This window comes from Ailuropoda melanoleuca, chromosome 18 (genome assembly GCF_002007445.2).
Source record: "Ailuropoda melanoleuca isolate Jingjing chromosome 18, ASM200744v2, whole genome shotgun sequence".
NCBI lineage: Eukaryota > Metazoa > Chordata > Mammalia > Carnivora > Ursidae > Ailuropoda > Ailuropoda melanoleuca.
In genome coordinates, this window is record NC_048235.1 from 19,915,898 (window position 1) to 19,941,524 (window position 25,627).

Consider the following 25,627-nt stretch of genomic DNA (forward strand, 5'->3'; position numbering starts at 1 on the left):
CCTTGATGCTTTGACATCACTACAGAGTAAAGTCCAAAGCCTAAGCTGTGACTGTCAAGGCCCTTTCTAATGGGGTCCAGCTGTGCATCTGATTGTCGCCATCTTTGTCAGGCCCCCTCACGTGCCCGTGGGCTTCAGTGCTTGACTCTGTTTTCTCTCTGATTTCTGTCTTTATTCTACATCTGATGAAGTCCTTAAATTAGAGTTTAGACCTTAAATTCCCACCTACCTCTGTGAGGTCATGCTTCTGTGCATGCTTAGTTATCCACGCGTTCCTTACCATAATGCTGTATCGTTTTGTACACATGGATAACATTTGTTGGGCTATGATATAACACTCTCTTATTAGGACAAAGATCATGTCTTACCTATATTTGCATCCACTCCGCCACACTAAAAGACTATTATTTTCCAATTTTTAAAACCGAAAATCTATTTCAAATACTTTTTCTATCAGACCCTGGCTCTGAAAATTTCTAGGTGACCGAGACTTTTCCAACGTCTAATTACCAGGTAGTGTCATTTATCTCCTTTCCATGCTGCTGCCCCACATCCATGTTCCCTCAACTGCTTTCTGTAACATATTCAGTTCCTAGTCCCCATTTTATGCCACTTCCAAATGCATCCAAATACAGTCTACTCTTTGTGGTGCCTAACACTAGATGAAAAAAATGTTAATTTCTTTATCATTGCTTTCATTACATTAGCATATACTTTGGTAAATACGCATTTTATGGAAAATGTGTTCACTGAAATTTTACAACCTGAAAAACATATTATGTGCATGCAATAGAAAATGATAGTAGAATTCAACATTTGTGTTTTCTAATCTTTATGAAATGAAAGTTGTTTCGACATGGTGTTCCTCTCTTGATGACAGGCTTATTGTAAAAATTTACGTTTGTGGTTATCAATCACGTCATTTTCTGAGTTGGTCTATATGTTTATGTTCAATGTTTTTACATTCTCAAAAAAACAACTTTACTTTGTTTTCTAATCACCATTGTTTCCTGTAATGAAATCGTTTTGTTTCATCATTCTCTTTAAAGTTTACCATTAACTTTCATGTGATTTATGTGCCACAATTGAGGAGATTAAATTTCCCATCTCTACCAATAATATATTCAAAATAGTAAGTCACAATAGAGTCAGTACTATTTTAACTTCTAAAATTATAAATATCTTGCGGTGCCTGGCTGGCTCAGTCAATCGAATATCAGACTCTTGGTTCCTGCTCAGTGGGGAGTCTGTTTGAGTTTCTCTCTCTCTCTCTCTCCCTCTGCCCCAACCCAGCTCACACACACTCTCTCTCTCTAAAATAAATATATAAATGAATCTTTAAAGAAATAAAACAAATAAAATTGTAATATCTTAAAGCACTTCACAATGTTCAGCTTTCTGTTTAGTGATGAGCGTGAAAGTACATTCTTATTAAGTATTTTATATAAACCTCTTAACCATGAAAATTTCTAAATATATTTGTTTAGAAACAACACCAAAGTTTAATAGAAACTTTAGAACAGTTTGTGAAAAAAGTACTATTTCAAATAATGCATAATATACCAGATGATTACAAGAATGTTAAGATAGTACATATGTAACTCAGAATCATAGCCATTCTTGTAAAAAAAAAAGATTATGACACATTAATAACATTAAGATTATCAAGCCAAAAAGTCTCCTCTTGCAGCATAATGATTCAAATGTAAATAAATATAAAACATTAACTTTTATAAAATATGCAAGCATTTCTAACTAGAACCGATGAATGTCGCAAAGCAATTGCCTCATTTTAAATCATTATGCAATCTTGTATGAATACATGCATAATTTGAGTTTTATAATTATCTTTTAATGGAAATAGTATCTTCATATTTAATTTCCTTTTCAGTCTGCGTGTGCCCAAGGATAGCAGAATGCATTTGAAGAAATTCTACCCCAGGGAGTAGAGCTTCAACTCTATAACCACACAGGAAAAGGTTAATGTGGTATTCTGTGGTTAATTAAAGCAGAGTCCCCAGTAGACTACTTCTTAATTAAAGGATTGTTCTAAATAGGGCGTTCATTTTATCTTCTTTTTAGTTATACCCAATGGTCCTGGTTTGCCAGCCTAATGGTTGGGGGATAGAGTCTCATTCACCTTCCATGTACCTTCATGGTCAGGAGAACTTATTCTTTATCTGCAATCAATGCCCTTCACCTGTAATCAAATGCCATCAAATGCAATCCATCCTTACTAACTCACGTGGACCTAGAGCATGTTTGGGAATTAAGGTGGACATTTTTAAACACATCTATTGAAAACTAGCTGGAAGCTTCTTGAAGGCACAGCTACGTTTACTCATCTCTTTAACACCTCACTCCTCATCCTCTGGCCCACAGAAGGCACTATTTATTTATTTTTAACTTCATTGATTAGATAATATCCTGATAATACAGCTCAACTCATTACACTCCAGCATACAAATACACACCCCACACATACACCCACACACACACACTTAGGTCTTATTTTAGACCCTTAACTCTCAATGTCATAAATTGGGTGACAGTGTGTCCTAGTTTATTCCCGTTATAATGGCATGCTGATTAATCATGCTCTCTTTCATTCTCAGAGATGACCTTGTACGAACATTGTGATAGGCAGAATAATGTCCATCAAAGACGCCTGTGCTCTAATTCCTGGAATTTGTGAATATGTCATCATATGTGGCAAAGGGATTTTGCAAATGCGATTAAGAGCATGGACCTTGAGGTACAGATATTATTCTGGACTAGCTCGGTGGGCCCAACTAATGAATCCTTTAAAAAGGGGAATCTTTCTTGCATGAGTCAGAGAGATGGCAGAAAAAGAAGGAGAAAAGATTCCAAGGATGAGAGGGACTTGATCCATCTTTGCAGGCTTTGAAGGTGGAGGGCAAAAAAAAAGAGCCAAGGAATTTGGACAGCCCTAAGAATCTGGAAACAGTCCTCAGCTCACAGCCAACAAAGAAAGGGGGCCTTCAGACTAACGACCCTAAGTAACTGAATTCTGCCAATAACCCAAATGAGCAAGGAAGCAGTCCCTGCCCCAGAGCCTGCACACAGGGATACAAACTGATGACACGTTTGACTTTAGCCTGATGACACTTGTCCTGTATTTCTGATCTATGGAAGTGTCAAGTTTGAGCTACTTGTTAAGTGTGTAGGAAATTTCCAGGGTAGTGTATTAGCTCAGGCTGGTATAAAAAATACCATGGACAAGGCGTCTTAAACTACAGACATCTCTCACAGTTCTAGAGGCTGGGAAGTCCAAGATCAAGGCTGCAGCAGATTTCCATCTTTGTGAGAGCCCTCTTCTGCTTTGCAGGCAAGCACCTGTTTGCTGTGTCCTCCCCTGGTGGAGAAAGCAAGTTCTGACTTTCTCTCATAAGACCAGTAATCCCATCATGGGGACCCCACCCTCATGATCTCATCTAAACCTCATTACCTCCCAAAGCCCCCGTCTCCAAAAACCATCATCATGTTAGCATTCAGGGCTTCAACATACGAATGGGCATGGGGGCGGGGAGGGGCGACACACAACAGCAATAGAAAACCAATACAGATATTAATTACATGGTCACCCTCGCCAGGAAGCTATGTCAGAGCAGTGAGTATGGAGCCCGCCTAGTAGGAGCCCAAATGATAAACCCACTTCCGCTCAGGAATCCGACTGTGTGCAGAGAGGGTAGAGAAGGGCTGTCCCCCCATCCTCTTAAGTATCGGTCACCACATGGTCCAGGTCTTGAAGAAGAAAATGGAAACGTGTATTTTGTATACAGCAACATATCAGGTGGTGCTGGTTTTATGTTGTTAGAAGTTGAAATTTAATTTCATCTCTCCAGAAGAACCTGTTTACAGATATAACCGGAATGACGGTGTTGCCGTTCTGAGAGTATCTTAATGCAGTTGAATGAATGACTTATATGAAAAACCCAGGCAGTTAAGTGTTCGAAAAAGGCTGTCTCAGCTGCTTCAGACCTCCACTGATTGAGTGCTGACTCCAGCAACTGCCTTTGCAGCTGTCACGGGCTCAAGTGCTAGGAACGTCTTTTGACTTTCCAGAAATTGGTTACTTTAGTTTTAACCAGCTCACTTATTGTTAAGCAATAAAATTCGTCTCTTCAGGAAGTCATTTTTCTCCTTAGGAAAAGAAGTACGTGAGTAATATAAACATATGGAGTTAGAAATTGAGCAGCAGGGGCGCCTGGGTGGCACAGCGGTTGGGCGTCTGCCTTCGGCTCAGGGCGTGATCCCGGCGTTCTGGGTTCGAGCCCCACATCAGGCTCCTCCCGCTGTGAGCCTGCTTCTTCCTCTCCCACTCCCCCTGCTTGTGTTCCCTCTCTCGCTGGCTGTCTCTATCTCTGTCAAATAAATAAATAAAATCTTAAAAAAAAAAAAAAAAGAAATTGAGCAGCAAATTCTCCTATGGCAGTAAAGCCTACATGGTCCTGAAGGAAGCTTCTCGGTTGCCCCAGGAGATGGATCCCGTACGAATCAATGTGGGTATCGATGGGGAGCAGCCTGGGTGGAGATGAGGAAAATTTTGAAGACGGAATGAAGGTACCAGAAAGTAAGGAAGCCTTGGGGCTCCTGAGTGGTTCAGTCAGTGAGCATTGGACTCTTGATTTCGGCTCAGGTCATGATCTCGGGGTCATGGGATTGAGCCCCACATCAGGCTCTGAGCTGGGGGGGGCGGTTCTGCTTGAGATTTTCCCTCTCCCTCTGTCCCTCCCCCACTGGCTAAAACAAATAAATAAATCTTAAAACAAACAAACAAACAAAAACAGAAAGTGAGGAAGCCTGCTGGATACTCCCATCTCCTAGCACCAGGCTTGTCACAGGGTGGTCTAGACCAGCCTCTGTGGCTCCTGTGACCTCGCTAGAAATGCACATTGCTGGGCCCTACCCCAGATCCACAAAATCAAAAACTGTGGGGGTGGGGTCCAAAAATCCACACTTTCACAAGCCTTCCTGCTGATTCTGCTGTGTGCTAACATTTGAGAAACAAAACACAGCAACCCCGAACCAATCACTTTCTAGATTATTCTCTTCTGAAGTTATCTTGTAAGGTGCCATCAGGGATCTAAACTGCAGGTCCACTTAAGAGGTTGCTGCAGCTGGAAGATTGTCCTTTTTGAGAACTAGGTACTAACGGTAGAGTTCTTAGTATACGTCAAGTGAGTCTCTCAATACAACAGGTGCTTAATAAATTCAAAGTGATAATTAAAATTGATAATGTGGTAGCATTTTTAATGGGTAGGAATCCAAAAGTGACAAATTAAGTATATCAATTTGATCTCAAATTCATTCAATTTGTCTTTGTTTTTTTTAAAAGATTTATTTACTTATTTGAGAGGAAAAGAGCCAAGGTGGGGTGTGAGGGGCAGAGGGAAAGAGAAACTTAAACAGACTCCAAGCTGAACGTGGAGCCCCACATGGGGCTCGATCTCACAACTCTGAGCCAAAACCAAGAGTCAGTGGCTCAACTTATTACATCACCCAGGCACACCACATTCAATTCGTTTTTACATGGCATTTCAGACTCTAATTCATTTACTTGTATAGTAAGAAAATATTGTAGAGAAAAATAGTTTGTAAACGGAGAGATGAACAGATTCACATTCCTGTTCTCTTTCCTGCAGGTTAACATTTAAACACAGCAAAGATTAATCTATTTATCTATCTCTCATATATTTATTTACTTTTCTGATAAAAGTTTGACCTTCGCCACTTTTACCTAGAGTTGCAGTAGTCTCCTGAGTAGCTAGAAGAGTGTCTTGAAAATAAATACCCAAATAATGGAAGGCGAATAATTATCAGACCTAAGAAATTTAGCACTTGAAAATGACAAACCATAGCTACCGTATTCTAGCAAAAAGGGTGCAAAGTTTATCAGAAAATGTTAATGAAGAGAATAATTTAGACAGCATTGGAATTCTTAAAGTCTGTATAATTAAAAGAAGACTTTTAGAAAGAATCACAGCAAATAGGGTCTATACAATTGTAGATTTTAAATAAAGCTTGCATTATTTGTTGGTTTGAATGTACTTTAGACCAAGATATTGTTAATATAATGCCAAGTCTAGCTTCACTCTATACCTTAAATGATTACTGCTAATTCTCTTTACTATGTGCACTTTGATAGATTTGACCATTTTAATTCTTATACATAAGCAAGGTTCCTAGTAAGTCCTAGAAATACTGTATGTAACTAAAAACAATGCCAGTGTCAAGTGAAAAGCTTAGAGGAAAGATCCAGCTTCTGAAAACCACTGCCAAAGTCCTAGTTGGAAAAGATAGGGGAACGTGGTTCTTAGTGTGCTAACGAGAAGCTGGTTAATTTGGACTTCCCACATATACCACAGCATTGTAATACTCAGATTGGAATGCGACAATATTCACCATCATCGATATCATTAAAGGCTCAAGTGCCAACTCTCAGGAAACCTGAGAGCCCATGAAATCAAGTCCAATTTGGCTGACACTCCGTGTACTGTCTCTCATAGCTCTGTCTGTTGTATTACATAGCAGATTATGTAATAATACTCACACTTTATTGTCAATGCTAGGTAACTTCTCTGTTTTTACTATTAGCACCCCAGTTTCCATGATCATTCTGTGTCTTGTTTTTCTAGTATCTAGCAAAGTATTGATTATGTCATATATTCTGTATAAATATGGAATGGGTAAATAAACAAATGCTTATATTTAACTTACACAAATATGAATAACAGATAAAAGCAAATATAAGCCAGTGGTTGTTTCAACCCTATATTAGCTGTTTTTCAAATTTGTAGTGAGGCTTTGTAAAAACTTTATGCTTTGAAGGAATAAAAAAAAGCTAATCTAATAATCTTGCTATTATCATAAAAAGTGTGTTTATTTCTAATTATGTTGAATTATACTTTTTCTTTAATGAAACAAGAATTATAAATGGGTGTATTCAACAATGGATAAAAGTAAAAGCCTGTCTCTCTACCTGCAACCTGTCTTTGTTTTCTGTTTTCCCCTCATTCTTATTTTGCCAGAAGATGATGCTGTGCTCTTTAAATAATTCACTCTGTTTTTTGTTGTTGTTGATGTTTTTAAGGGTTTTTTTTGTTTTTTTGTTTTTTTTTTTTTTAGAGAGACAGAGAATGAGGAGAGCACAGGGGAGAGGAGCAGAGGGAGAGGGAGAGAGAGTCTTAAGCAGACTCTGGCTGAGCAGGGAAGCCGGCATGGGGCTCGATCTCATGACCCTGAGATCATGACCTGAATGGAAACCAAGAGTTGGACGCTTAACCGACTGAGCCACCCAGGTACCCCTAGCTTATTCTGTTTTTTTATGGAATTTGTAAAACAAATTCTGAAAAACTGAGGTACTATGTTTCTAATACTGAAAGACAATAGAAGCACAGCTTATTGTTGACTTTTGTTGTACTCCGGTCTGAAAGTTTCCTCTATATTGTCTGTCATTTTACAATAGCATTCGGTTATGGAAGTGCTTTCTTTATTAGACATTTCTTTTTTCCTTGGTTCATAGTTTTATCTGTCTAAAAGGAAATGTGCATATGGATATGAGAATAATTTATTTTTGTTCACTGACAATATTATTCATCTGTAAAGACTTTTTGCTGCCTCTCAACTGGTGAAGGGAAACCAGTTTTTCTCTTCAGTTCTCAAAGTTGCTGGATATTCATCAACAAAAGGGAGTAAAGTAACGTTAGACCACTGACTCATTGTGTGACCTAAGGTCAAATACACTCAATCCCTCTGGGCTTCTGTTCCACATCTGAAAAATAAGAAATTTGCACTTAGGCTCGCGAAGTTCCCTTCTGGCCACGTGCCTGTATCTCTGACTACAGTTAAGAGGTACCTACCCACTGTTCCCTGACACCTGGAGTTTTCTGAGCTGGTTCTACCCCAGGTCACTCAGTCCCTCCCAGAGTGTGTAATGGTGTCTACCAGTTGGTCACTGTGCCTCGTAGAGAGCTCTTGAGTGACTTAAAGTCATAAATTGATATATTGCTATCTCCCGGCTCTATCAAAACAACTATTTCATTTTCAAAAGCTTCGTTGGAGAGTATTTTCAAAAAACTTCCAACACTGCTTCCTTCCATGAAATATGAAGAGATTTTCAGGATGTAAAAATTGCAAGAGCCATCTTGTACAGAAGCTGAAAGGAGGAGAAATTTTTGTGGGAACAGTTCTCATGTATCTCAGCCATAGGTCCGGATGCATTTTATATGAGACTTTATATTTGTTGTTTATGGAACCAAATATGTTTCTCCAAAACTGGAAAAAAAATCATGATAAATTTCCCTTTTAAAATATACATGTTAACAAAATCTGGAGATATTTTTCTCTCTTTAAGTGCCCTATAAGTTATAAGCAAAAAAACTTAAAAGAAAATCCATGCCACACCTTCTTTGAGGAAAAAAGTTGCTTAGGATGCCTTTTAGCTGTTTTAAATTAGGTATACAAGATCAACTCTGTTAACCCCTTAGGTATCATGACATCTGTTCTTTGCCAAAGGCTTTAAAGAAGGCTAAACTTCTATTTTGCTCTTTGCCCCTGCTTCTCACCAGAAAAGACTTAACAACTATTTTTTCCTAGACCCATCCTTAAGTCTCCATCAATATGCTTATTTTGGTTGCTACACAGAAATAGAAAGAAAACAACGTCAGGAATATATGTGTTATAGCCTCCATTTCCATGAAAGTTGCCTCCCTCCATCAAAAAAAAAAAAAAAAATCACCTTCACCTAAGGAAACAAGTAGCAAGAACACAGGTTTGCAGTCAGAGGTAGATTCAAAGCCTATTTCTACCACCGACAAGCTATATAATCTTTGGAAAAATCTTTAATCTTTCTCAATCTTCATGTGCTCAGTTGTAAAAGTGATACCATAATGCCTCCGTTTCTGGGTTGATATGATTTTTTTTTTCTTTAAAGATTTTATTTATTTATTTGACAGAGAGAGACAGCCAGCGACAGAGGGAACACAGGCAGGGGGAATGGGAGAGGAAGAAGCAGGCTTCCAGTGGAGAGCCCAATGTGGGGCTCGATCCCAGGGCTCCGGGATCACACCCTGAGCCAAAGGCAGATGCTGAAGGACTGAGCCACCCAGGCGCCCCAAGGGTTGATGTGATTTTTAAATGAAATCATGTGTGGTCTCCCTCTGGGGAAATGTCTGTAGTCGAAGACATTTATCATTCCTTCCAACACTGTTAAGTAATTAAGTTTTGATGGAATTACAAAGGAGATAAAGCCTTACAGAAAAATTTAAGAATGACAGAATATTATTTAAAAAAAAAAAAAAGACATGGTTTACTCCTGAAACTCAATTCTATTTGTGGAGAAGACAATGAGCATAGTCTTAGGCAGTGGTGGCATATGAACAAGGGGCCAAGTGAAAGGGTCTGTTCGGTTGGCTCAGTCAGTTAAGCACCTGCCTTCGGCTCAGGGCATGATCCCAGGGTCCTGGAATCGAGTCCCACATCGGGCTCCTTGTCCTGCTGGGCTCCCCTCTCCCTCTGCCTGTTGCTGCCTTGCTTGTGGTCACTCTTTCTGTGTCAAATATATAAATAAAATTAAGAAAATAAAAGGGTCTAGCTGCATAAAAAGTGATATACAGTGCATACGGTAATAATCACTCCGGAGTAAAAAAGAAGATAGAGCAGTGCATCATGTATAACTCAGATTCTCTCAATCTCGCTCTTTTCTCTTGAATTCAGGATATCTTTCCTTGCAGCATGTGCCTTCCCTGCACTGGTAATGCTGTTCTGCCAGTAGATATAGTAAAGGTTAACCCTCTTTATATATACATATATATGTAAGTGTATGTATGTGTGTGTGTGTGTTGCTTTGGAAAAATAATTCATCTATTTATCTTTCTATATTGATTTTTGCCAAAAATAGCCTTGTCATATCACAGAGAAGCTTCTTATAAGCAGAAGTCAAAATGATTTCTACTTAAATCTTCAACTGTCACCTTGGGTTTATAAATGCTGACACTTCTAACATATTTTTCAAATCCTTAAAAACTGTTTTTATTTCATTTAATATATGTCTCAATGTTAAGACCTCACTTCGGCAAGATAAGCATTTCCATCTATTCTTCATTTAGCTCAAAGCGTGTTTCCAGGCTCCATTTCCTTTATGCATTAGAAGGTCAGGAGGTAAGGCTTTAGGTTGTTTCTAATGCCCTTATGAGACTCTCCTCAACTTTGTGTTATCAGGCATTAACAGTTCCAGTTATCGAAATCATTAGGATTTATTTTTACTGACAAGTAATTGACCCATACCTCTCAAGGATGGAGCGACTAGAAGAGCAAAACAAGATCCCAGGCAAAAATGAGTGTTAAACAATCAACCAGCAGAACAAGTTCTACTGCCTCCTGTCTCGCTTTCTGCTACTGACCAAGAGCCCAGTGTTCTCATGTCCCCTCACCCAAGGCTGAGACTGCCATGGGAGCTACACCGTCCCACCCACAGGAGCAGGCAAGGGTGGGCCTAACCATCATCTTGACAGTAATGGGAATTAAGCAGCAAGATGCCATAGTCAAATTCCTTTGGGAAACACCTAGTTAACCAAAAGTAAAGAAAAGCCTTTTTTATAAGACTTCTCAGGGCATTTAACACTCTAATGTGTAATGTGGCTCTCCAGAAAAGAAATATAGTAATGTAGCTCACAGCTTACATGTTTGCAAGGAACCCGTCACTGTTTTTCATGGAATACACCATAGATTATATTCACAGGAAATCTATATCAATATGAAACATGAAATATTTGGAGATAAATTTCACAAAATACGGGTAAGATCTCTGCCCAGAAAACTGTAAAATATTGCTGAGAGAATTAAAGAAGGTAGACAGAGATACGCCAATTTAATGGGAAGACTCAATATTGTTTAAATGTCAGTTCTCCCCAAATATATTTATAGATTCAATGAAATCCCAATTAAAATCACAGTAATCTGTAACATATAAATTAATAAATGGATTTTAAAATTTACTTGAAAATGCAAATGACTTAAAAGAAAAAAATATTTTAGGGTTTAATATAAATTTTTAAAAATCAAGAGGTATACTCTTTGGGCAATAATAAAATATATCTTGGAAAGATCCAAGATAATTCAATGGAAAAATTGTAGTCTTTTCAATAAGTGATGCTGACACAACTAGATATTCATATGGAAAAACTGTGAACCTTGACCTTAACTTTCATATCATACCTCAACATTAAGTCAATATAGGCATACGTATGATATACTGTAAAAACTAATATTACACAAATTCTAGAAAGAAGGAGAAGGAAATCTTTATAACTTTGCAGTAGGTAATTATTTCTTAGATAAAACACAAACCATAAGAGAGAGAAAACAATAAACCTTATGAAAATAAACTTTTGCTCTTTGAAAGACACCGTTAATAAAATGGAAAGGCAACGTACAAATGGGAAGAACTATTTGAAATACATGTATCTGAATACTTGGAATACACATATCTGACATGTATTTCATACTTGTATCTACAATATATAAAGAACTTATAACTCAATAAGAAGAAAAATCCATTTATAAAACTGGCAAAAGATTAGAACACTTTACAAAGAAAAATGCACATATGGTTAATAAGCATATGCAGGGATTTTCATTATCATTTTTCATCAGGAAAATTAATAAAATGATGAACCATTACAGATCCATTAGAATAGCTAAAATGGAAAAAAAAAAGAACAACTAATAATACAAGTGTTGGCAAGGATGTGAGGAAGCTAGAATTCTCAGACATTGCTGGTGGAAATGTAAAATGATACAATCCACTTTGTAAAACAAATTGGCATTTTCCTGTAAAGTTAATCAAACTCTTATCATTCAACCTAGCAAATCCACACCTACGTATTTAACCAAGATATATTAAAACTTATATCCAAACAATACTTGTACAAGTATTCTACAATAGTAATACCCCCGAACTGAAAACAATACAAATATCCATTATCAGATGGATAGAAACAAACTATGATATATTCAAATAAAAGAATACCACTAGCCATGAAAGGGAACTAGACATTGTTACCCTAAACAGCATATGGAAATTTCAAAATCATTATGAGTGTGAAGGAAGGGAAAGACAAAAGATTACGTATTGCATGATTCCCTTTATATTAAATTCTAGAGTACTTGAGGTTCATCTGTAGCAATGAAAAGCAGATCTGTGGTTGCCTGGTTCTGGGATTGGAGATGTTGATTACAAAGGGCATGAGAGGGGGTGCCTGGGTGGCACAGTTGGTTAAGCAACTGACCCATGGTTTCAGCTGGGGTCATGATCTAAGGGACATGAGATGCAGCCCTGCACTGGGCTCCATGCTGAGCACGGAGTCTGGTTAAGACTCTCCCTTCCTCTCCGGAATCTCTCTCTCTCTCTCCCTCTCTCCTTCTAAAATAAATAAATAAATCTTTTAAAAAAAGGACATAAGGAAGGGTGATGAAAATGTTCTATACCTTGATTATGGTGACGATTATATTGGTACAGACATTCATCAAAACTCATTCAACTGATTTACTTATAGTACATTTTATTGTACATAAATTATATCACAATAAAGTTGACTTTCAAAAAAAAAAAAAAGATGGAGGAGGAAGAGAAGACAGAAGAGAAAGAAACAGCTCATACAAGACCAAGCTCTATAACAGAGGAAAGCTACTTTTCTAGTACACACAGAAGAGTAAGCCTTGCCCAGCTTCCTTGGTGGAGTCCTATAGAGGAAGATTGCCAAGGCCAAGATTGGTGGAGTATATTTAGTCAGATGAACCTGAGACAGTCACAGAAGTTCACATGACCCAGCATGGCTTGGAAGCAGCAGAGTTGTCCCCCGCATGGAGCATGATGAGGGATTGGAAGAGGCCTTCAGCTCAGTGCACAGACAATTATGTCACTCAGCATGGTGCAGACATAGCCTATAAATCCCTTGCTGAGTAGAGGACAGCAAGGACCTCTCTGACATGAAAGAGAGGAGACTGCACACCAGGAGCCAGATGTGATGCCTGTCATGGGATTGGCTGCCCACATGTACGAACAGCCAGGATCAAGTCCTCTCATTGCCGACTTGGATGCCAAGGTCTCTCAGACCTTAGAACTCTAGAGAAAGGGAGTGGAGACCCCACACTGCCAGCTCGCACAATGGGTACAGGTACATACGACAGAAACTGGATGAATTAGAGGAAAAATAAGAAATTGCATCCCTCTAGAATCTGCAGTTTAAGCTAAGATTTGTACTTTGTATAAATCCATGATCTCCAAAGGAATTTTTATTTGTAAGTAGGCTTTTCTTTTAACAAAGAGCACAATAGAAGTCACTAGTATTTCAAAAGTAATCCCCTTAGCTTAGTTTTCTCATTTTTAAAAACCCTCTGTACAATAAATAAACTGCGCTGGGACTTAAAAAAATGTATTTTTATAACAAAAAAGAAATCATCTTGGCCCTACTCATTTCTCAACCCCAGCGTGGGTGCATATCTCTCTCAAAACGATTATGTAGCCCAGTAGGCCTTGTGCCAGCAAACTTTTCTTAAGCATAAAGGTAATTCTTTTTTTTTTTAAATAAGATTTATGGTACAAAATAGAATTGCTGTTTAACAGAGACCCCAAGAATATGTTTCTTGTGATTTAATATTTACTTTTAAATTTTACATGCTTAAGAAATCTAAAGACTGATATGTCCTGTGGTAGATGATGGGTTAGACCAGAATAGCAGCATCCTTTCAAATTCTCTCACTAATTCTGAGATCTCTTTTGTTAGAGTAATGGTTACGCACAGGGGATGCAGGGGAGGGGCCTTGCAGGAGGCCAAGACCAGGCGCATCACCAGAAAGAGGACTAATGTTAGGATCAGTTGGGAAGGTTTTTTAAAATTATCATTTCATGCATCCATCCCACATCTCAGGATTCTGATTCACCTACAGGGAGAGGGTGTAATTACTGAGAACTCCCCGCAAGTGAGTTCTGTATGTATCCTCTCCTCCTACACTTAATCCCCTCAACATCAGGCTGAGAAGAACTGTGTTAGATAATTCAGCTTACCCATTAGAGGGCCATCATTAAGCAATGGGCAGGGTGGAGGCGAGAGGAACCAGCCTTTACGGAGCACTACCAATGTTCCAGTAGCTGTGTGGACAGCCACTCTTCATAGACGGGGGCTCAGGGAGGTGTGCAGCAGTGACATCTCTGGAATCTCTTATGTTTAATTTTCACGAGCAGAATTAGGAAATTAGACAGAATTCCATGATTCTAATGCATTAATGGTATGTTTTCCCCAGGGACCCTGGAGGAGGTGAGATCATTCCTCACATAGTCTCATTTTGCTCTGAGTTGTCTAATGGCATTAATATTCTGAATATGTCACATGTCATATCCTCTGGCTGGCAGACCTGGGGATGGCTGGTTCGGCAAAACACATCACAACAGAAGTGACCCATCAGCTGTTTACCAACTTAATTTGGGTCTTACTCAGGAGCATTCTATTAATTGTTATAAGACTAAAAATCTGGGGAAATAGGGGCTCCTGGGTGGCACAGCGGTTGAGCGTCTGCCTTCGGCTCAGGGCGTGATCCCGGTGTTATGGGATCGAGCCCCACATCAGGCTCCTCCACTGTGAGCCTGCTTCTTCCTCTCCCACTCCCCCTGCTTGTGTTCCCTCTCTCGCTGGCTGTCTCTATCTCTGTCGAATAAATAAATAAAATCTTTAAAAAAAATTAAAAAAAATAAAAATCTGGGGAAATAACCAAACAGTCCAGCAATTAAAGATACATTTATAGAGTATAATATAAACAGTAGATGAGAGGGAGGTGATATTGTGTTGTTCTTTAAGGTTTAATCTACATACCTCATATCTCCAAGTGAGAAATGTGGTCTATATATGTTTACATCTCTTAAGCGTTACTTAATGTATTCTAGTTTTCGATGGCGATGAGAAATAAGAGCTGCAAATTAGTGTCGTATATTCTTACACGTGAGGAGTTGCAAGTTGGCAGCTTACCAGCCAAACGTGGCTTGTAGACAGGGCTTCTTTGCCTCTTATTCTGTTTTTCTAAATGTAAATATGTTTCCAAAATTTCATCCATAAAAATGTTTATATATCTTGCTTAAGATAGGAATGATTTTTTAACATAACCACATTAACTTCATCATATTAAAAAAAAAACAGCAATAATTCCTTGATATCAAATATCTGGTCACTAGCTCATAAATGTTGTAATTTTTAAAAATTGGGATCTATATAGGTTCACACACTGCAATTGATTAATTTAACCTTTAAATCACTTTTAGTCTATACATTCCCACTCCATCTCTCTCTTTTTTTTCCTCTTTCTTTGCAATTGTTTGTTGAAGCAACGGTGTTGTTGGACCTATAGTTCTCTTCGGGCTGGATTGTGCTGACTGTATCCCCGTGGTGTAGTTTAACGAGTTCCTGTGTTCTCTGCATCCTTGTAAATTGGGAGTTGGATTTAAAAGTTACATTGTGTTCACATTCGGTATATTTATTTATTTACTTTTATTTTTCACTGGACTGCTCTATTGGCAGTGATATATTATTCTTCCATCATTTCTCTTTGTGATGTTAACAGTTATGGATGTTTGAGGTCTAGATAGCAGCATTTTTTTAAAGTTGGAGATTTCACAGAAATATCTGAATGCATAACCTATGTGGGAAAAAAAATCACATAATCCACTAAAAATTAGTGAAATAGCAGCTACCCACTTTAGACGAGGTTTGTGTTCTTTGGACTCAAGAGTCCCCACAAACCCACTCCTCAAGGATATATACTTGATTGGGCCACTCTCTCATTTATATCACCTGCAAATCTCCTGGAGGGATTTCAGTTTGCAACATCTCATGTAGAATTTTCTACTTGTATGAAAACTAAATAGAGACTGGAAGGCTTTCCTGCCCCGCCCTTAATTAAAGCATAGAAACAAAGACGAACACTTAGAATCGATGAAGGAAGAAATGAGATACTGGGGAAAATATTTGTATAGAAAAATGGAAATATTTTTTGGTGGTAGAAGATGAAAAGCAATAAATATGAACAACTAGTAAATCAAATATATCATGTAGTTAAAGGATTTGTAGTTTTAATATATACTATGTCAGAATGACAACTCAAGGAGAATTTAGCAATCTCTCAAACATTTCTCTCGAGAAAACAGAAATATTTTATGCCCAGTCTGAAATCATGATAGCTTTAATTTACTCCAGTCTGGTAGTATCAAGGTATCATTTTCCAAATACAGCTTTACTCTGCCAGGGTTTAAATTATTTTATTCTAACTGGATTGCTTCCTCATCTGTTTTACCATCCCCTTTGGTTATGATTCCCTTACAAGTAAGAGGCCTTTGTGTTTTCATAGTAAGTTCTCTGATCACCAGAGTCTGGCTCGCTTGTTTATAAACATGAAGAGGTTCTCAAACCATAAGCAGTGTCCTAGAAAAGAAAGTAAAATCAACAAATATAGAAATAAATCCTAGTTAAGAAGCTCATTGAAATCCATAAAAAGAATAAAAAGAAAAATATTCTACAGCCTGGTTAACCTCAATGGTAAAATAGTGAAATCATTTTGAAATGGTAAAAATCACTTTGCTCCTAGACAATCTTCTTTAACATTATCTTGGTTTTTATTCTCCAATTCTGCACTGAATAATGAAGATCATTCTTTGAGCCTAACAGATGTTAAAATAGTATTTCTTCTCTTATAGGAAACTTTATATCTACACTCTCAGCATTTTGAGGAGAGAATAGAATTAAACCAAAGTGTTATTAACATAACATTCTATGTCGTATTCCAGGAACAGAAAGCTCATTAAGAGTGTACTCAACAACTCTTCCAGTGATCCCTGGGGAAATTTCTGGAGGAATTATTTGTACTGCAAAGTAACTGTAGGAGCTCTGTGTTCATTTGTCACTAAGGGCCATTAAACAAAACATACTCAGAAAAAGAAAGCCAGAGGGAAAAAAATCTGAATAATACTATTTGTAATTGGACATTGCTGCCAGGCCCACCAGACATAGATTAATTCACTAAATAAGCAATTGTTAAGCGTATATTTTGTGTTAAAGTATAAAGAAAGTATGACAACTATTCTTGAAGAGCAGTCTGTTAAAAGTGGCAGACACAAAGAATGAGTTACAGTAAAGTGTGGCAAGTGTTCATACAAACACGGATAAATTGTTGCGAGAACACAGAGGGAAAAAAGGAATCATTATGCCTGAAGGAGTCAAGGAAATATTTACAAAAGGAAGACATTTTGAAGTGGGACTTGGCTTCCAGAATGAATGACAAGGAGCGTGCTAGGCAGAGAAGAACAGAGAGAGAGAGCCAGTGCCAAGGGACAAAGAAATACATTGCGTAAAATAAAAGATTTTTTAATATAAAATCAGGCGGGTGGTGGCTGGCAATGTTTAGATGGTTCGACAACGTCAGAGTCGGCATCTCAAATTCTATTGGTCCTCATGCTTATAATTTCAAAGTCACAAGACGGCTGCTATAGCTACCAAAGGCACATACACATCAAAGGCAGGAGGAATAAGTGAAGAATTTTATCAGCAATGACTGCCTTTTTTTGTCATGAAAATAAAACCTCTGGAAGAAACGACCAGCAGAGTTTCACTTACATCAGATTAGCAAGACGCATGCTAATGACCAACCCTCGCAGCAATGAAGTCTGGGGGTGGAGTTACTTATTTATTTATTTATTTATTTATCTATTTTAAAGATTTATTTATTTGAGAGAGAGAGAGAGAACACAAGTAGGGGAAGGGGCAGAGGGAGAAGGAGAGCCTCTCAAGCAGACTCCCTGATAAGAGAGGATGAGCTCCACTGGGGCTTGACTTGGGGATCCACCTGGGGCTCAATTTCAGGCCCCGTGACCAAGAGTTGGTCACTCAACTGACTAAGCCACCCAGGTACCCCTGGGGGTGGAGATATTTAGCTGGCATTTGGCTTGAGTATTCTCTTAGGAGAAAAAATGCAAAAATGGATACTGGATAGGCACAGATTACAATGTCTACTAGGTCTTCAAGAGATGGAGAGAAGGGTGCCTGGGTGGCTCAGTCAGTTAAGCGGCTGCGTTTGACTCAGGTCATGATCCCAGGGTCCTGGGATTGAGTCCTACATTGGGCTCCCTGCTCAGCCGGGAGCCTGCTTCTCTCTCTGCCTCTGCCCCTCCCCCCCCATGCTTGCTTGCTTGGCTCTCTCGCCCTCACTCTCAAATAAATAAATAAATAAATAAATAAATTTTTTAAAAGGAGTTGGAGAGAAAATAGTGACAATCTAAAAGTCCATAGCCAGTGGAAATATCTTTCACGAGTGGAGGAATAGGCAAAAGCGATCTCTCATATTAGAATTTAGGAGGAAAGAGCAGGGAGTGATGTTGGAAAGGGACATGAGGAAGCCTTCCAAAGTGTGATAAAATGCAAATAATAATACAAAACAACTGGGAAATATGTGGGTAAACCTCAATAAATAAACCTTAACTATATAAAATGATGATGACAACAACCAGTTTGGTAAGGTTACCAACACAAAGAAACTGAAATACTAGACAATAACATGTATGAGAGGTACAACATTCTAAAGTTCTAACTGTCCTCAGGTGGAAGATAACAGTACTGACTAATATTTTGTCGGTAAAGTGTCCGTGTCAGAATTTTTTAAGCATGGCGGTCAAACAAGAACATTTCTGCTTTCTTTTCAATCTTCCCTCTGCTTGCTTTGATATCAGATGGATCAGAAACTGTCAAGAAGAAAGGGACAAAGGGATGGACAAGGCTTCTGAAGAGAGGGTGAGTACATACTCCTTGTCTAGCAGAGGGCAGCCCATCTCAGTGGGGAGAGGGAGGAGTCTTCTCTTCAAATGATGATTATTACGGCAATTAATACCTTGCGCCGAAAGTTCTAATTTCTAACACAAGACTATGTTTTGTGTGGTTCCCAATCTCTGGGTGGATTAGAATCGTCGGAGAACTGGGTGATAGTACACATACCAGGCCTCCTCTCTTATTTATTTTTGTTTGTTTTAAGTTAAAGTAACTGTTAGGCATCATATTACCAAAGAATTATCAGAGAAGTCATGGATTGCCTTCATTTTTACCTAGGTGCAGGGGTGAACTTGCCTCAGTGAATCCATTTTTTTAAGGATTTTATTTATTTATTTGTCAGAGAGAGAGCACGCGAGCACAAGCAGGGGGAGGGGCAGGCAGAGGGAGAATCAGGCTCCCTGCTGAGCAAGGAGCCTGATGTGGGACTGATCATAAGACCCTGAGATCATGACCTTGAGCTGAAGGCAGACGCTTAATGGACTGAGCCACCCAGGCGTCCCTCAGTGAAACCATTTTTAATGAGTAGCAGGAGACAAATACAAAGTTACCTTCTGATTACAACTTACGAATTCCACTTATTGAATGACCTGTTACATACGTACGCTAAAAAATAAGGGTAAAGACTAGAAAAAAAAAAATGGAAGTGGAATGTGTAACTTTTGAATCAATGGAGGATAAAAAATTGAAAAGATTCAAATTAATTATTTTGAGAAAGTGGGGAGAAATTGGCACAGCACACTATTCTGTCAGGAATATACCAAGAAGATAACAAAACAATGAAGAGAAAGCAGACTGTATTATTAAGGTTAGTAATTCCAGCTGCTCTGTTTATCCATCCAAAATGTCAGTGACTTAAGCAATTACGTTCTTAGTCATAATAAATATGAACAGGTATTGCTGGTCAGACAACTTATCTCTACACAATGACTCAGAGATCCAGGATTCTTCTGTCTTCTGGTTGCCATCTATCTCCCAGGGCCTGAAGCTCAGGTAAGGAGTGTTTTAATTATCTGTTGCTGTAAAGTAAATCATCCCTCGATTTGAAAGCTTAAAGCAGCAACATGGACTACTTCGGAGCATCTGTAGGTCTGGAATCCATACACAGCTTAGTGGGGTCCTCAATCTCAGGGCCTCCTACTAGGCTGTAATCAAGGTTTTGCCTGGGGTTGCTTTCATCTCACGGCTCAACTAGGGAAGGAACCACTTCAAGCTCACTCACTTATGGCTGACAGAACACAAGCCTGTGTCATTTTTTGAGCCATGAAACCTTTTCCTGTTGGCAGTTGACTGGTGGTCACCCTCAGTTTCTTGCAATGTGGGCCTCTCACAACAGGACAGCTTTATGATATGGGACAGTAAGCATGCCTACTCTTCATTCCAGAGTCGGACTATTGCTCTCTCCCAAGGCTGCTCATGACGCTGACATCTTTCAAAAGGTAGAAAGGAACAAAGAGGGATGCTGCCTCCGCCACGGATCAGCAGGTCCCAGTCTCAAAACAATACCACCTGTGCCGTGATCAGCGAACAACCAAAGCAGGCAAGGGTCGACCGAAGCATCAAGTGGCTCCAATGAAGATCGTGTCTCTCTAGCTTAATAGAAGTCTCACATCTTCTCTGTACTCCACAGAACTCAGTTCATGAGGCTGACAGAGATTAATTACTTCCAAGACCTTTGCAATGAGGGTATCTCGAAAATAGATTTTTTTTTTCATTAGCTTTCTAATCCCTGAAATCCAGGCAAGCATATTAGCAGGCATTGAACATGGGCATTTAGAGGGACAGTCTTTACAGCCGCCACTCTTCTTATCCACTCAGACACCTCTTTTATTTTTTACTTATTTTTAATTTTATAAATGTTTTATGTGAGTATAGTTGACACACATGCTACATCGGTTTCAGGGGCACAACACAGTGATTGGACGAGTCTATATGTTATGTTGCCGCTGTAGCTACCACCTGTCACCACAGGCTGTTACATTATCATTGACTCTATTCCCTGTGCTGTACGTTTTCTTCCCCTGACTTATTCATTCCATAACTAGAAGTCTGTACTTCCCTCTCCCCTTCACCTATTTGGCTCCCCCACTTCCATCCCCTCCAGCAACGACCAGTTAGTTTTCTGTATTTATGGGTCTGATTCTGCTTTTTGTTTGTTTATTTATTCTCTCTCTCTCTCTTTTTTTTTTTTAAGCCCCTCATCCAATGTTTCCTGCTCCTTTCTTTAGAAAACTTTCCCTCACTTACATGGGGAAGAATTTCCATGACCTCAGTCCCTTTTTGTATCTTGCAAAGTCAACCCTCTCAGAAGTGAGTTAAATATAGACACAAGGAGGGTGAAGGGGTTGGTGGCAATGTTTCCCCAACCCTCTCCTTCTGGTGTGTGTGTCTCTGACTTTGCCCTCTGTGATGCAGTGACATCAACTTTGATTAGTTCCCACTAATTCCAGATAATTCCTCCTTATCCCCAGAGAGGAGGGTAGATAGAAATCATTAATCCTGTTGCTATTATTTTTTTAATTTTTTTATTTAAATTCAATTAATTAACATATAATGTATTATTAGTTTCAGAGGTAGAGGTCAATGATCCATCAGTCTTATATAACACCCAGTGCTCATTATATCATGTGCACTTCTTAATGTCCATCACCTGGTTACCCCATCCTTCCATCCCCTCCCTGATTATTATTATTATTTAGTGTTTCAGATAACAGAGGTAACAGTAGTATTTGTCAGCATTTGTTAAACAGCAAATTTTGTTTTTGGATATTGCTAAATATTCCTGTAATTAAAAAATATATAAAAGCAGTCGCTCCCATAAAAAGTTAGGGGATTTTTCTAATATAACACCCTTGGGAGAAACTAGACAGTGAGAAGCAAACTATAGTTTTTGATGATGGAAGTAAAGGGAAGTGGTAAGAAGTTTAGATCCTGGTCATAAGCATTACGCCTCCTGCTTATTTCCATGGGATTCTCAGACCCAGCTAGACTTCCTATTTTTCCATTAAAAAAGCACCCCAAGTTGGTTTGGGGCCCAGTCATGTTGGTTCAAAAGGAGTAACCACCAATGAATGTCTTCCCTAATAGGTACATCCAAGCTAAGGGAAGAAACCTTAATATCCAACATGGGGAGCCAGGCTCCCAGATTGGGAAGACAGGCTGTCGGTGCTGCTAGTTCTCTGTGTACTCCACTGCCAAAAAAAAAAAAAGAACAAGAAGAAACCATTTGTCATATGACAAATTGTTGTCAGCTTACATGGCTGTGTTAGGCTGGTTCAGAAAAAGACATATTTCTGGTATCGGGCTTGAGGAAGGAAGTAGCAGGCAAAACCTTGTCCATGGTTTTTCTCAAGACGACTTCTATTGCCATGTCTGATTTTAAATTTCATGTCTTTCAAGCCAAGGAGGTCCTCCCCACGTCCCTCATATCCTCTTTTTCCTAATTCTGCCTGTTCTGTCTGTGAGTGTTTAGGTGGACTAATTGTATCTCATTTTCAATAGAAGCTAGCCTCCCCAATTGGGTCTTCGGAATTCTGAACCTAGTTGCAGCCCTGATTTCTGAAGTTTTGTTTATTCGAGTTGTGTTGTTTTTTGCCTTGAGAGTTTTCTCTGATTATGCCTTTATTCCACGTAGGCATTTCGAGTGGATTTTGATGTATAGTTTCAATTTTGCTTTGTCATGGATGGAAGTCCTTTTTTGATTTCTTCACAATGTCACAATGTAGAGGTAGGAATTGGGTGTCATTAAGCAAAAAGAAGACTCAGAAAGTCAAGCCAGGACAGAAATAGGCATGGTCCCTCAGTCTCCCTATTGTCTCTGAGACAGAGGCTTTCCACAGTTATAAGTTCTGAGGGACAAAGTGTGGGTTCTGAGCAGGGCTTCTGTTGCAAAGTATACGGGTTCTCAAGAAGGGAATCATGTCAATGAGGGAAGAAGCAGGATGCTTGGCGTCAGGCAAGCTGTTTACAGGAGTTGCCAGCTTCTCTGTTTCTGGGGAGTTTGTGTTCCTTGGCGTTATCAGTCACCCTCTGCTGATGGAAGAAGGTGATCCTCCCCCAGGAAACGGAGTTGCGTGGATTTGGCCGCCTTGCTGTAGCGAAGCGACAGCCTCGGTCTGAGGAGGTTCACCGTCCAGTAACCCTGCGTGAACTCGCAAGTTCTGTGCAGATGACTCTAGGTGCCCCGCTTCCCTTCCTCTTTCCTCTAGCACATGGCAGGAATAGCAGATGTCCAAAGGAAAATATTTTCTGATCTAAGGAGACCCAACTTGACCTAAAAACAAGGTGGAGACGTTGAATGTGTTTTGCTCTGATTTGTTTGTTTGTTTGTTTTGAGAGACAGCTGACCAAAAAACAGTGTTTTGTGATACGTTTTTAAACAAATCCTCATTTAGGCACTCAATAAACATTTACTGAGCACAATACTCTTAGAGAGACACTCATCTTTAAAACACTGATCTTCCGTAGCGGCAATGGATAAAATGGTATAAAGAGGGCCCCAAACTTCCAGTAGGCAAATTAGAATTCCCCGCGAGGCTTTTTCAAACTCTATAGGTTTTCCTCCTTCTGACAAACCTCAATAAAAAGTCTCAACTCCGTGTTTGAAATCTCTGTACTAACGAACAACTTTTATTGCCAGGATTCTACAGTATGCCTTGCAGAGTTAAGGCAGAGAAAAAGTACAGAACTACTCTAAGAAGACTATTCCCGAATGTGACCTAAATAATAATTAACCCTTCCAAAAGAACCGAAAGAAGCAAATACTTAAAGTTTGTATTTTGGTATGTGGAGGAATAAAACAAAACAAAAAGGTTTATGGTATCATTTTTCCACATAAATAAAATTTTCTCCCATGTTTATCTCTTTGTTATAGCTTTAGGCACAGATTAGGACACATTCCTTCAACCTATCCAACTTCATGTAAACAGATGGGCTTCTAGTGCCCTTCCCATGTGTGACTTGAGAAAAGCCAATCCAATCCGGACGTGCAAATATCATAAAGATGGCACTCCAAAGCTTTATGCTTTCCCCCAAGTTCAAAGACGAAGAATTAAAACAATGGGATATTTTCTCAAATAATTCCAAAATCTTATTTAAATCATGTAAGGTAGGTTTTTTGTATGCGTGTTTTACAAAGCCATATTACTGTTTACCCTCAAATTTTTTTTAAAAGTCTGCACTAAATTGTTAATTGTTAGTCTGTACAGCTTGATAATTTGTCCCTTGTGAATCATTCAAAGTTTTATAGATTTAAGAAAAGCCAGAAAAAGCTACATATTCATCCAGATTACTGCAGTGTGTAAATTCCATCCTGGGAGTGAATTAAGTATGTTGAACAGAGCATTAACTCCTTCTGGCCACAAGGGTGTCATTGAGGAAATTACTGCTCCAGCATAGAATAGAGCACCATCGGGGCCAAAAAGAGTTAGACTATTCCCCCAATTTATAAAACTAACTCCCTAATGGTGATTTATACAGACAGTGTTGCTAATTTGCATTTTTAAATATTCTGTTAGAGTGTATGTGCTTGCTAGTTTTTTGCTTCATTTCATTTTGTTTTTGATGAAAGGTTAAGCTTTTAGTGTCTAGTCCAAACCTGCTTAAACTGGGTGTGGACAAACATTAATTCCTCCAGGTATTCATAGATGTCACTCAAAAAAAAAAAAAAAAAAAAAAAAAAAGACATCCCTTGATCAAATACGTTGCATAAAGGCAATGTTACAAAAAGTCAAGCAGCTCTTTTTAGTAAACAAGTTTACAGTCTTTAGTAGATTCCAATGAATTGTGGACTTCCAGAGATGAAATGTAAAATATAGCATTTCTCAAACACAGATGACCAAGTTATTTTTATTTTATTAAAAAAATACTCTCTAGCATCTTGCAAAACACTAGGTTGTAGAAAGCAGCTTGTTGGAAACAGCTAGTCTTGTCTATTATACAATTTTGGTATTTTCAAATCATTTTCCATTACAAAGTGCAGTCACAGAGTGTCACAGCAGCCTGAGAGCAAAGGCAGCACCCCTGTTTTCATCTCTATTCACAGACAGAGACACAAACCTAACACATTTAATGATGACAAAAAACACACAAGCAGGTATAGAAAATAGAATGATAGTCTCCCGGTTCCTAAGACTCTTAAGATATATTGGTAGCATATTTTTAAATGTTTGCTTTATATAATTATCATTACTATTTTTTAAATTATGCAAGACAAGATATAGAATAGCTCATTTGTATATCTTGGGATTCTATCTTAATTGTTATTTAAGAAGTTCTAATATGGCCAGGATTGTGTCCTTTAAGACTAAAAGACTAAAAACCTGTGAGTCAAACAGTCATGATCTTGAACATGTTGGAACCTTTTAATACAGGAATTAAAACAGAATCTGAAGATATACATATGTGATTATTGATATCTTCATGTGTATAATTATAAAGAATACTAATAAAAATTACATCAGGGAAGTATTTAAACCATGAATAGAAGGAAGTTTAGAAAAACATGTGTTTGAGAGAATATAAATAATTGAACTAGAAAGAATTCAAATAAAAAATGGCAATGGTAAAAAAAAAAAAAAAACAACACCTTGACGGATAAATTGTTACCTTTTATCAGCAAGTGTCCATTAAGTGGTAACTATTTATTAAAAAAAAAAAGTGACTATGTAGTGCTTTTCCTACCTACTACGTCAGTTATTAAAGGAATAAAAGACAGACTCATCCCAGGCTCTCCTGGCTTCTTGGAC

The 25,627-nt window shown here is 38.5% G+C and overlaps 1 long non-coding RNA gene across 11 annotated transcripts in view; it reads left to right on the top strand.

Moving 5' to 3' along the window:
• LOC105241731 overlaps positions 1–25,627 on the top strand; it is a 246,563-nt gene that overhangs the window by 117,913 nt on the left and 103,023 nt on the right. For 10 of the 11 annotated variants that reach the window (XR_004621896.1, XR_004621897.1, XR_004621902.1 and 7 more), the window contains one exon: positions 18,788–18,848. This is a non-coding gene — a long non-coding RNA (uncharacterized LOC105241731). Of the gene's footprint in view, positions 1–18,787; positions 18,849–23,520; positions 23,663–23,754; positions 23,989–25,627 lie in introns of all 11 variants that reach the window. The other variant, XR_004621898.1, reaches the window with a different exon arrangement.